Raw genomic sequence first — 12,352 nt, 5'->3', positions numbered from 1 at the left:
ATATTTTCACAAATGTTATCAATATTGGACTTGGGTGCATGACTTACCACTCTGAACTAGTTGTTATCATCTAACTTCGTCCTTTCTTCATTAGAGTCAGGTTATGTAACATACTTTCTTATTAATTTCTTTGCTAGACCTTGATGCTCGGTAGCCTTCTTCTTTTCTTGCTCCTTAGCCTTTTGAGTTGTGGCCCTTGTGTTGGCTCTTATAACTAGTACAGTAGGCTTTGCAGGGCTTGGTTTCACAACTTTCTTACCCTTTGGCTAAGTAGTAGGCTATATCTTTGCCTTTCTCTTCTTGGGCTCTAGTTTAGTTGGTGCTTTCTTGGCCTACTCTTCCTCAACACCTTCTTCTTCTTCAACATCTTCTCCCATGCCTTGTGTCAAGGCAAGTGGCTCCTAGCCCTATTCTTCTTCTTCTTCATCTTCATCTTCTTCTTCTTCCTTAACAGTTCCCTCTCCAAATTTGGCCTTGAGTTTCTTGACCAACTTGTCTTTCTTTTTTAGTGTTGATGTTGTTTTCAACTCCATTTCTACTTTTGATTTCATGACATCATAAGTACCAAAAGGTTTTTCTACTTTGTCAATTTCCTCTGCTAGCAATGCTATGATTGTTGTTGATGCTTCATCAATGTTGATTTCATATCCTAGTGGCCTTAGCCATCTAACTCTTGGCACTGTTGCTTGAATATAGGTGTAATCAATATCAACTAGAAATCAAATATCATTGATGTGTTTCTCTACTAGGGAAACTAGAATTTTTAATCTATGCTTCATGGGCTTCTTAAAGTCCTCAAAATAGCTAGTCATTATGGTTTGAAAATTGGCTCCCATCTATTCTATGTACTCATTAATTTGTACATCTATAGACCTATTGGTCTTCCATCCTTTCTTTCCAAATGAGGGAAATTCATTCTGAACATAGAAGAATGTACATATCAAAATTGAACCAAACTTACACTAAGCACTTTTGGATCTTCTTATTGCTCCCAAATTTTCCATAATTTTCTGCAATTTAAGCTCTACCAGATCATATGTATGATCTTTCTTCACAATTTTGTACCCAACATCAACTAAAATGCATAGCACATTGTTTAGTCAGCTAAACTGATAGAATTTGTGAGATATGACCCTCATAGCAAATTCTAGAAGTGGATCCTTGATGGTGTCAATAGTCATTCCCCTCTTGTTCCACTTTGCCCTTGTATTCTTCTCTATTGCTTCTTTAGAATCACTCCTTAGGGTTTTTGGCTATTCTAGGGTTGGAAATCTTGTAACCATGTGTACAATCCTTTTTAACAACTTGATGGGTCCTCCTTCCAGCCATAAACATCCATCATGGATTTTTCTTAAAACAATTTGTATCCATTTGGTCTTAAAAATGGTGGGGAAATCTAGGGCACGGGTTAAGCCCTTTCTCTCAAAGATTTGAAATTCTTCCTTCAATACTCCATTCTCACACAGTTTTTCATATGTCTGTTAGATTTCCATATCTCCTACCCCTCCAACCTTGCAATTGTAACATTTTCTAACATCTTGAACCATAACGACCTTTGGTGGAATAATTGACAATGCCCCTACCGGGTCGTTCTTGTATGCATCTTCAAGTATTGGCCTAAAATCTGGTTGCTTGACCTCATTGCTAACTAGTTGAACCTCAAAGGGTTCCTTGTCCTTGGGATTTATAGAACTAGAGGCCATTTCGCAAAACTAGGGTTTCAAAATATAGAATTGCATAACTGTGTAACTCGACTCATGAGGAATACCTTTTAAATCGATGAAATGATGCTTGATTTCTATTGGAATATGTGCAAAAGCTTCAATCTCTGGTCACCAATCATTTATATGCTCTACTCGCTCTTTCTCTATGTTCGTAATGATGAATAATGAGTGATGACAAGTGGATTTAGAGTTCTTACCTTTGTTGTTTCTTTCCTCAGCAGCTTTGGATGATTCTCCTTCTTCAGTTCTTGTGTAGCCCAGTCCTAATGTGTCTTTATTGGATCTAAGGGATTTTAGTAGTTGCTCAAATTGTTTGATGACTTCATTTGGCTTGTTGAAACTTTTAGCAAACTCCTTCTCTCTTTTTAGATCATTCTTCAATTGCTCATTCTGCAACTTCAATGTAGTTATCTCAATGTCCTCGACATTCAACTCATGATGGGCATTCATCATTTGGCTTAGGGTGTCCAAATACATGTTTGAGATCCTAAACAACTTTGTTGATTTTTCTTCCAATCTATTTGACAAGATTCTTTTGTCTTCTTCAATCATGGCCTTGTCTTCTATAGCTTTCTTCTTTTGTTTAGTCACCTCACATAGTAGTATAGCTTGTGATTCTTGCTCCAACTTGAGATTTCTGATATCCTCAGCTTGTACTCTATTTTTCTCCATGAGATCTATAATTGCTACATCAAATTCACAAGAGTTACCATCTACAAATAACTTCATGGTGTCAATCTCCTTGTACTTAGTGTCATTTTCAACTATGGCAATCTCTTTCCCTCTCTTTAGCAAACTTCTCAAGGAATCTTTGGCTTCATCCAGCTGTTGTAGTAAGAGATGTATCTCAATCTCCTAATTCTCAATAGTCTTTCCCAACTTGTAAACCTCCATCTCAAGATCTTTTCTCCAAGTTGTAAGGCTTCTCTTGATGAGAACTTAGCTCTGATACCAATTGTTGAGATTACAAATGGGCAATGTATACTTCTGAGAGGGGGGTGTGAATCAAAAGTACTAAACACTAACCAACAAAACTTCTAACTTTAAAAACATTGCATGCATAAATATATTGAAATAACATATAAAGAAAATGCATCCACATAAACAATTCACACCAGATATGATTACCCAAAAACCCTCCAATGAGAAGGTAAAACTGGGGTGGGGATAATACCCACAATTCTTCACTATTGTAGCAATAAAGTTCACTTGTTAAGGTTACATATTTTGACCATTCTCATGATCTACCTTGTGAAAGGCCTACCCTATTAAAGGCTTACAAAGGATTGTTAGATCCTACCTTATTAAAGGATTTTAACACCCTATTAGAAGTGTGTCTGGCTAAAGGACTTTAGAACACTCTCTTGGAATGTCACCTTTTTAAAAGATTTCTCAATGACTATTAAATCAACCTTGATACAAGGATTTCATCCTGCCGATATAGTTGTTAGAAAGTATAGTAGAATGTTTGATCTGATAAACTTACAATCTGATATTACTGATTTTAGATCCCAATTCAGTTCATCTTGATCCTCTTTTATCTGATATGAAAATATTATAACCTTGATCCTTTGTTCTGCTAACTGATTTTGCAATTCAATCCTTCTTCTAAGTCACCTCGATTGTATGGTGATCAATTCACCCCTTTCACTACTATCATCAACTTCTCACATGCATTCTCTTAATGCTCTCTCTCATACATACTCTCTACAAATTATGGAGCTTCGTCTCCCTTTAAAAAGACTTTGGTGGCTTAGGGTTAGGTATGAATCTATGATTGAGATTCATCCAACTTTCCTACTCAATTCCCTCCATTTTTCTAATTGGTTACATGTAGATCACATAGGGAATCCAAATAGATTTGATTTTATCTCTAAGCTTTGAGATCTATCCATGAGTTGGCATGCAAATAGTTTACATAATTATTTGTGCCTTCACAAACTCTTATGTCAATTCTGTGTTGCTTGACACTTGTTAAATATTGATGCTTGGCACTAATTGAAATTTTGTCTAGCTCGGCACCTGAACTTGCTTGGCATCTATTATTCACTTGGCACTTAAAACTTTCTTAGCACTATCTACTTGCTTGGCACTTGAGTGATTCAACACTTACTATATTTCTGACTTGACACTTGTATATATTATACTTGGCATATATTGCTAGCTCAGCATGAACTTAGCAAATAGCTTAAGTGTGTTGACACTCAATTGTCAAAACCAATCTAAGATCAACAACTCAAAGTCCTTTAATCAAGGTTGACCTAACAGTAATCTTGTAAATCATTTAATCAAGGTGACTTTCTAATGAAATGATCCAAAGTCCTCTAACCAAACCACTCCTAACAAGGTGATTAAATCCTTTAATAAGGTCACACCTAATAGTGTATTCTATAACCTTTAATGAGGTTGGCTCTTAACTGAGTTCACTTCAAAAGAGTGAAAAGTGGAAGCATGTTAGTGGTTTTTCCCAAATTGGGTTTTGGTGTCATATATGTGTAAATTTTATATGTATGATACATGTTAATTATTATTGGTTAACATATAATAAACAAAGAGTTAAGTAATGAACAAAATGGTAAGTTTCTATATAGACCAAGTGGTTTAATGAGATTGTTTGGATTGGTTGCAGTTAGTAAAAGTTGAACTGGTAGATCTAGATCTGAACAAAATGTTAAGTCTCTATATAGACTGAGTGGTTCAATGAGATTGTTTGAGTTGTTTGAAGTTAGTAAAAGTTGAATTGGTACATCTAGCTCTGAGGATAAATGATTCAGCCCTCCCCCCTCCCTCTCATTTATTCTAAATAATCTAAAAATGGGTATCAAAGCTTTTGGCGGTGGTGAGGAAATTTTGAAGGACTTAATCCAAAGATCAAGATGTACAAGAGAGAGGTACCTAAGTTGAACAAGGAGAACTTCCCAGCATGTCAATGATTGATGAAATTTCATATATCTAGAGTTGGAGACTCTGCATTGTACTACCTAGATAATGAATACATTGATGTTCCTAGACCCATGATTGTTGAACAAGTGAAGGAGAAGTAGGAGCATAATCAAATGATGATAGATCTAGTGTCTTGTCTAAGTTATGTTGATTATGATGATGTGAAGGAATGTACTACTACAAAGAAAATGTGGGACAAGTTCACAAAAATCCATGGAGGAGACAAAAATGTGTTGAGAGCTAAAGTTGAAAGTTTGAGTGGAAAATTTGATGACATGACAATGAAAGAAGCTAAAACTATTGTTTAGTATTGTGGCCGAATGAAGGAGGTTGTGAATTTTATTAGAGGAGTTTGAGGCATCATATTTTATGAGTTTATGATAAGAAAGGTATTGAGGACTTTATTTCCTATATATACAATTAGAGTATTTGCAATTCAAGAACTGAGATGTACACCTAGTAATGATCTGACCTTGGATAGTCTAATTGGTAGACTCACTACATTTGAGTAGTCAAATTTTGATAATTATTCACCTTCTAGTATTGAATGTGCTTTCAAGTCTCAACTAACCATTGATGGATCTAAACGAAAGAAGAAAAGTAGACATGTGTACACTCATAGTGAATCAAATGATGATCTTGATGATCTTGAAGCATATTGACAAGAAGGCTACCAAGAGGAAAACAAAAATACAAAGGTAAACTCCCTATTATATGTTTTACATGTAACAAATTTGGCCATAGTGTTGCAAGGTGTCCTAACAAAGATGAGAAGGAAGAAAGGAAGGACACAAAATTAAGAGGAAGAAGAGAAAGAAGAGATAGTTGAGGTAATAAAGACTACAAAGGAAATGGTAAAAAATCGTGTTACATTGTTGAAGAAGAAGGTTCTGATAGTGATATTGATGAAAATGATGATGAAGTTATTTATGTTACAATGAAAGATGAATCTGATGAAGATGATAAAACTGCATTGATTTCACATGTGAACAAGAATGAGAGATGGATAATTGATAGTGGTTGTTCACATCATATGATTGGTGACACAAGTCTATATGTGAAAACCTAATTCATTGAGAGCACACATAAATAAGAAAATGTTAGTATCATGTGCATATATAAATATTGAACTTGAAAGAACTTGTATTAACTAACTTGAGTTTCACTATACTAATGCAACCAATAGAAAAGAGTCCCACACAACCTCAAAGAAGCTCAACAAGGACACCCAAATGAGACCTTGTTGGTGTGCTCAAGATTGAGTGATGTAGATGTGATCTCCTTAAACACAACTATGATGAATCCCAAGATGATGAAATATGAAAATGAGTATGAACCTATGCTAAATGAGTGGAGAACACTTCAAGAAATGGCTATGGAAACAACCATTCTTTAAAGTAATCAAGGATAATGGAGATGGATGCAAGAAAAAAAACTAAGTTACCAATGCAATTAAATAAACCTAAATCAACTACCAAAGTTAGCACAATGCATGAAAATCTCTAAAAAGATCTAGCACTATACTAGCATGATAATATGATGCAGGAGCATCCAATGGTGTAAGGGCAATCCTGTATCACCCAAAAATATCCTTAGTGTTATTTTCTATTTAATGTGTTTTTTATTTTTGGATACCCATTTGGGTCAAATAGAGATTCAAACTCTCATAGTTCCACTATTGGTTTTCTCGGTTAGTGTTTTTTAGCACCTTCGGATATGTGCCAAGGCAGAAAATAGGTTATTTTGTAATTGAGCCATGATTGTGATGGGTTATAGGGTGTAAGTTTTAGGGATGATTATAATTGTAATTTAAAGCACTCCAAAAGAAGAATCAAGTCAAAAGGCTTTACAATTTGAAAGTTATTGCAGTTTTAAGTTGCCTGGAGACCCCCTTAAGAGAGCTACAAAATCATATTTGAGGCATTAAATAGCCTCTTATAGGCCTAAAAAATTGGGGATGATCAAATCTCATCCATATCACTATAGAACACTTGGAAATCTTTCCAAAAATGTAAATGGTTCATCAATCAGAGTCCCGGATCAAAAGTTATGCCTCTCGAAAGTTGGACTGCCATTTCTGGATTCTTCTAATTTTGCACCGACTTTTGACATGTTTTCTAGAACCTTTTGTTTTGGTAGTGGATGAAAAATGGAATATTCTAAAATTTATTCCTAACCCTAAACCTAATTTGGGTTACTTAAGGTCATTTCTGACATTGTAAATGCAATTTTTTGGTGGAGTTTGGGAGAAGGTAATCTGAGGAGTGTTTTTCTCCAGAATCAAAAAACACTATAAGCCCCTAGGGCATGTCATTGATTTTTTTTTCTTAATAGCATATCAGTTATGATAATAATATTCCCCTTTTCCTATTTTTTTCATTTTGTCTTAAGTTGTGCCCTCATCAAGTGGTATTAGAGTAGGCTTTATTGAGTGTGTAGACAGAGTGTTGATTGTGAGGCAGTTTGCACCAAAACTGTGTCATTGTGGGTTTTGATATAGTGAGAAGATGCCTCCATGAAGGGAGCATGGTGGAAGGGCCAAAGTTTTTCCTCCTAAGGTTGGGTCCCTACAAAGACAAGTTCAGGCATTGCAAGAGGAGATTCGTAGAGGGATGAATATTGTCATAGGCAACGAAAGTGAGAAGGAAAATGAAGAAGAAGGAAATATTGTGCAAGAAGGGGAAGAAGATGGAGAAGTCCTAAAATAGGCATAGGAGAAGCATTTTAGGGCCATTTACAAGCTAGGCAAAAGACCTAAAATTGATGTTGGCATGTTTTCAAAAAATCTAAACCTTGATGAGTTGATCGACTAGATCAATGAGCTAGTGGAATATTTTGAGTATGAGGATATCAGGGACCCTGATAGGGTTAATTTTGTGAAGGCCAAAATCAAAGGCCATGCCAAAATTTGGTGTCAAGAGGTTTAATTGGAAAGAAATAGAAGAGGAAAGGATAAAATCACAAGATGGGATCACATGGTAGACAAACTAAAGAAGCAGTTCATTCCTATTGATTACGAGCTTGATTTGTTCAAGAAGATGCAAGGGATAAAGCAAGAAAGAAAATCTATCCAAGAACACACAGAAGAGTTTTATCGAATCATTCTTAGGGCAGGGCATCCAAAAGCAAACAAGAAGAAGGTTGCCCATTACCTTAATGGGTTAAGACCTAGCAATCAGGAGGAGTTGAGTCTAGTTAGAATGACTAGCATTGAAGAGGCATACCAATTTTCCTTGCAAGTTGAGGAGAAGTTAAACTAAAAAATTGATGGAAGGAAAAGAGGATGCAGTCAAGGAGGAAGGGGCAGTGATAGGTCATTCGGAGGCCAAAATGAGAACTAGAAGAAAAATGAAGATGTAGGTACTAGGCAAAACTAGAGGAATGAGAGTTTCAACCACTCCCATAATCAAAACTGTAGATATTAGAGAAGAAGAGGTCGAGGTAGAGGATGTGGACAAGGTTTAGGAAGAGGAGGCTTCCATGGTACCTATTTTCATTGTAATGAAGAAGGTCATTATGCCTATGAATGCCCTCAATGCTAAGGAAGGATAGATAAGAGAGCTGATGCACAAGCAAGGATCTCATGTGGATGATGTTGCACAGTCATCACATTTAGAGGATGCAAAAAGAGGAGAGGTTCTAGTTAATGAAAGGGTCTTGCTGAGTAGTGGGATTGAACTTGGGTAAAGGCGGAGTTTGTTTCATACTAGGTACAAGTGTGAGGGTAAATGTTGTGATTTTATTATTGATGGTTGGAGCACTGACAACTTGGTGTCAAAAGAAATGGTCTCAAAGCTAGAGCTCAAGAGGGAGAAACATCCCCATCCCTATCGGATTGCTTCGGTGCAAGATGATCATAAGGTCTTGGTTAATGAGCAATGTTTGGTAAAGTTCAAGATTGGGAGTTACCATGATGAGGCTCTCTATGGCATCATCCCAATGGATGTCTATCATTTATTATTGGGAAGGCCATGGCAGTTTGATAGGCATGCTATACATGATGGTCATGCAAATACATACTCTCTAACAAAGGATGGAGTTTGCCACAAATTGAAGCCCTTGATAAAGGAGGGTGAAAATTTATGTAGTAGTGCTAGGGTATCTCGCGTAGATGGAAGGAAATTTTTGGATGGCATGAAACATCAACATATGTGTTATGCTTTAATTCCTAGAAAGGATAAGGAAGGTAATAGTGAAGTTCCACTTGAAGTTTCAAGTCTATTAAGTCAGTATGGAGATGTCATCTCTGATAATTTTCCAGAAGGGTTCCCACCAATAAGGCAAAGTAGTCATCAAATAGATTTAGTCCCTAGAGCTAGTTTTCCTAACAAGGCTACTCATAGGATAACTCCTACTGAGACATTTGAAATGGGTAGAGTTCATGAAAAGCTATACATTTATATTGAAACATAGAAGTGGAAGGTCTAATAGGGTTGTAGATGCATGAAGTAGGATACAGTTGTTGCTAACAGAAATGCAAGTTCAAGTGGTTGGATTTGATGAAATCAAGAGTCTATACCCGAAGGATCCTAACTTTTCAAAGGCTTGGAAGGCTTGTAAAGAAGTTGTTACTCTAGATAGGACTAGGTGGCTAGATTACATGATTCAAGATGTTATGTTATTCAAGGGCAGACAATGTGTATTCCAAAGAGTTCCATGAGGGAGAACTTGATCAAGAAGAAACATAGTGGAGGGATGGTAGGACACTTTGGTTGAGATAAGACCATTGCCTTAATTAGTGAACATTATTTTTGGCCTCAATTGTCACAATATGTGAAGAAGTTTGTGCAGAGTTGTTGAGTATGTCAAATAGACAAAGGATTTCATCAATATACTGGTCTCTATTAGCCATTGCTTGTTCCATTGAAGCCTTGGGAGGACTTAAGTATAGATTTTGTTCTTTTGAGGACACAAAGGAGTAATGACTCAGCATTTGTGGTGGTTGATAGGTTCTCCAAGATGGCACATTTCATTCCATGCCACAAGACTCATGATGCAGTGCATATTGTAAATTTATTTTTCAGAGAGGTGGTAAGGCTACATGGTCTCCCAAAAAGTATTATTTCTGACAATGATACCAAATTTGTTGGGTATTCCTGGAGGACTTTATGGAAGAAGTTGAAGACAAAATTGAAGTTTGGTTCTACACATCATCTGCAGACTGATGGACAAACAAAATAGTGAATAGAAGTCTAGGTAATTTGTTGACGTGCTTAGTAGGAGATAAGCCCAAGGGATGGATTTGATTCTACCACAAGAACAATTTTCTTACAATAATTTTATGAATAGGAGTACTGGTAGATCACTATTCCAAATTGTGTATGGGAGTAGTGCAAGGACTGCACCAGAGCTAAGGAAGATGGAGCAAGGTGAGAGGACAAGTTTTGAGGCAAAAGACTTTGTTGAACATGTCAAGAACCTACATGAGGAGGTACATGCACATATTGCTAAGATGAACCTATAGTATTGTAATACCCAAAATTGGGTCATTGCCATGATAGCAATTCTGGTCTATTTTGATCATTGCTAAAGTCCTATTTCATTAGACACATTCTTGATCTAACTCGCTACTTGACTTAATTTTCAGATGCAAAAGACCCTAATTTGCATTCATCATATTTCTTATTTAATTCCTATAGTACGTACTCATATTAGTCGCATTAAACCTACTTGTTTTAATTATAATTTAATTTAAAGTATTTAGACTTTATTAAATTAAATTATCTCATAAGGCTAATGTACTATGGGATTAAATTTATTTAATTTAATAAATATGCCTATCTTAATTAATTAAATGTAATTATTTAATTAAATGGGAAAGGTATTTTTAATTAATTAAAGAAAATTATTTAATTAAATGGAAGGCTATTCTTTAATTAATTAAACAAAGTTATTTAATTAAATAGGAGTAATTCCTAATTAATTAAATATAGTTATTTAATTAAATAAGAAAGTGTCTCTAATTAATTGAATGAAATTATTTAATTAAATAGAAAATATATTTATGAGAGCATATCTCATTTTATTAAATTAAATATCTCTCCAAAATCCTTCTTCAGTTCAAAAAGGAAAATTCCCAGTTCACTGTTGATCAAAAAGGAATTAAATCAGTTAACTCCTTATTCTACTCAAATTAAATCAATTAACTCCTTATTCTACTCAAAAGAAATCAGTCAACTCCCTCTAATTTGGGAATCTTCCTTTATGACTAAACTTCATCTTCAATCCTTACCGTTGATTGAAATCAATCTCAACTGTCGGAGGTTTTCAGGAAAATCTATATAAGAGACCCTCCTCTCTTCATTTCAAAGGGAGGTTGAAGAGAACATGCATCGAATTGCTGTCAAATTGCATTCTCATTTAATCTCATTGAATTCTCATATAGATTTTCATTGTTAGTTTAATTCTCATATAGATTTAATATGCATATTCATTTAGCATAATCTCTTTTACACGTTTCTAGATTAAAATGCATTTCTTATTCTAGATTAAATTGCACAATCATATAGATTATTTGCATCTCATTCTCAAATCCTTCATTCGTAGAGGGTCTGGTTGCTTAAACACCTCAAATCTGAGGATATCTAATAAGAAAATCCCTCTAGATAGAAGGCAATAGGTCACCTTGCAGGCTAATTCTTGGATGAACAATCCAATGTTCATTCTGGGATGAATCCGCAAACAATGATCGTGTTGAAGTGTGTGTGAAACCTGAGGCCACAATTCACGCATACAAGTATAAGGCTAGAGCAGATCAAAAGAGGAGACATAAGAAGCTCCAAGTTTGGGATCTAGTTATGGTATACTTGAGGAAGGAACAATTTCCAGTGGGTACCTACAACAAGCTAAAGATGAAGAAATTTTATCCCTATAAAATTTTGAAGAAGCATGATTCAAGAAATGCATATGACGTGGAGTTACCAGATGGGATTCACATTTCTCTTATTTTCAATATTGCAAACTTAACAGAATATCATGATGATGGTGCAGAGGAGGAGTTAATGCTAGAGCCATGTCCAATTCCTACTTCTGAGAAGGAAGAGATTGAAGAAATTCTAGATAGTCGTGTTGGCCAGAGTACCAAAAATATGTACTATGAAGAATACCTGGTGAAATGGAAAGGACAACCAGTGGAAGATTCAACTTGGATATTTGCAATGGAGGCTTCCCATTTAGGTTTTCCTCTACTAGCTATTAAGTGAGAAGGTCACTTTTCAATTTACCCTGCGTGTCTGATGCAGGAGCATCCAGTAGTGTAAGGACAATCCTATATCACCCAAAAATATGCTTAGTGTTAGTTTTTGTTTAATGTGTTTTTTATTTCTGGATACCCATTTGGGTCAAATAGAGATTCCAACTCTCATAGTTCCACTATTGGTTTTTTAGGTTAGTGTCTCTTAGCACCTTGGGATATGCACCAATGTAGAAAATAGGTTATTTTGTAATCAAGCCATAATTATGATGAGTTAGAGGGTGTAAGTTGGAGGGATGATTATACTTGTAATTTAAAGCACTCTAAAAAAAAATCAGTCAAAAGGTTTTATGATTTGAAAGTTGCTTAGAGACCCCCTAAGAGCACTTCAAAGTTAGATTTGAGGTACTAAAAGGCCTTGTATGGGCCCAAAAAATGGAGGAAGAGAAAAGCGCATCCATAGGGATATAGAGTGCTTGGAGAGCTTTCTAAA

This window comes from Cupressus sempervirens, chromosome 1 (genome assembly GCF_028749045.1).
Source record: "Cupressus sempervirens isolate cs-2001-9-10 chromosome 1, ASM2874904v1, whole genome shotgun sequence".
Classification (NCBI taxonomy): Eukaryota; Viridiplantae; Streptophyta; class Pinopsida; order Cupressales; family Cupressaceae; genus Cupressus; species Cupressus sempervirens.
Note: the sequence above shows the minus strand (reverse complement) of the source record.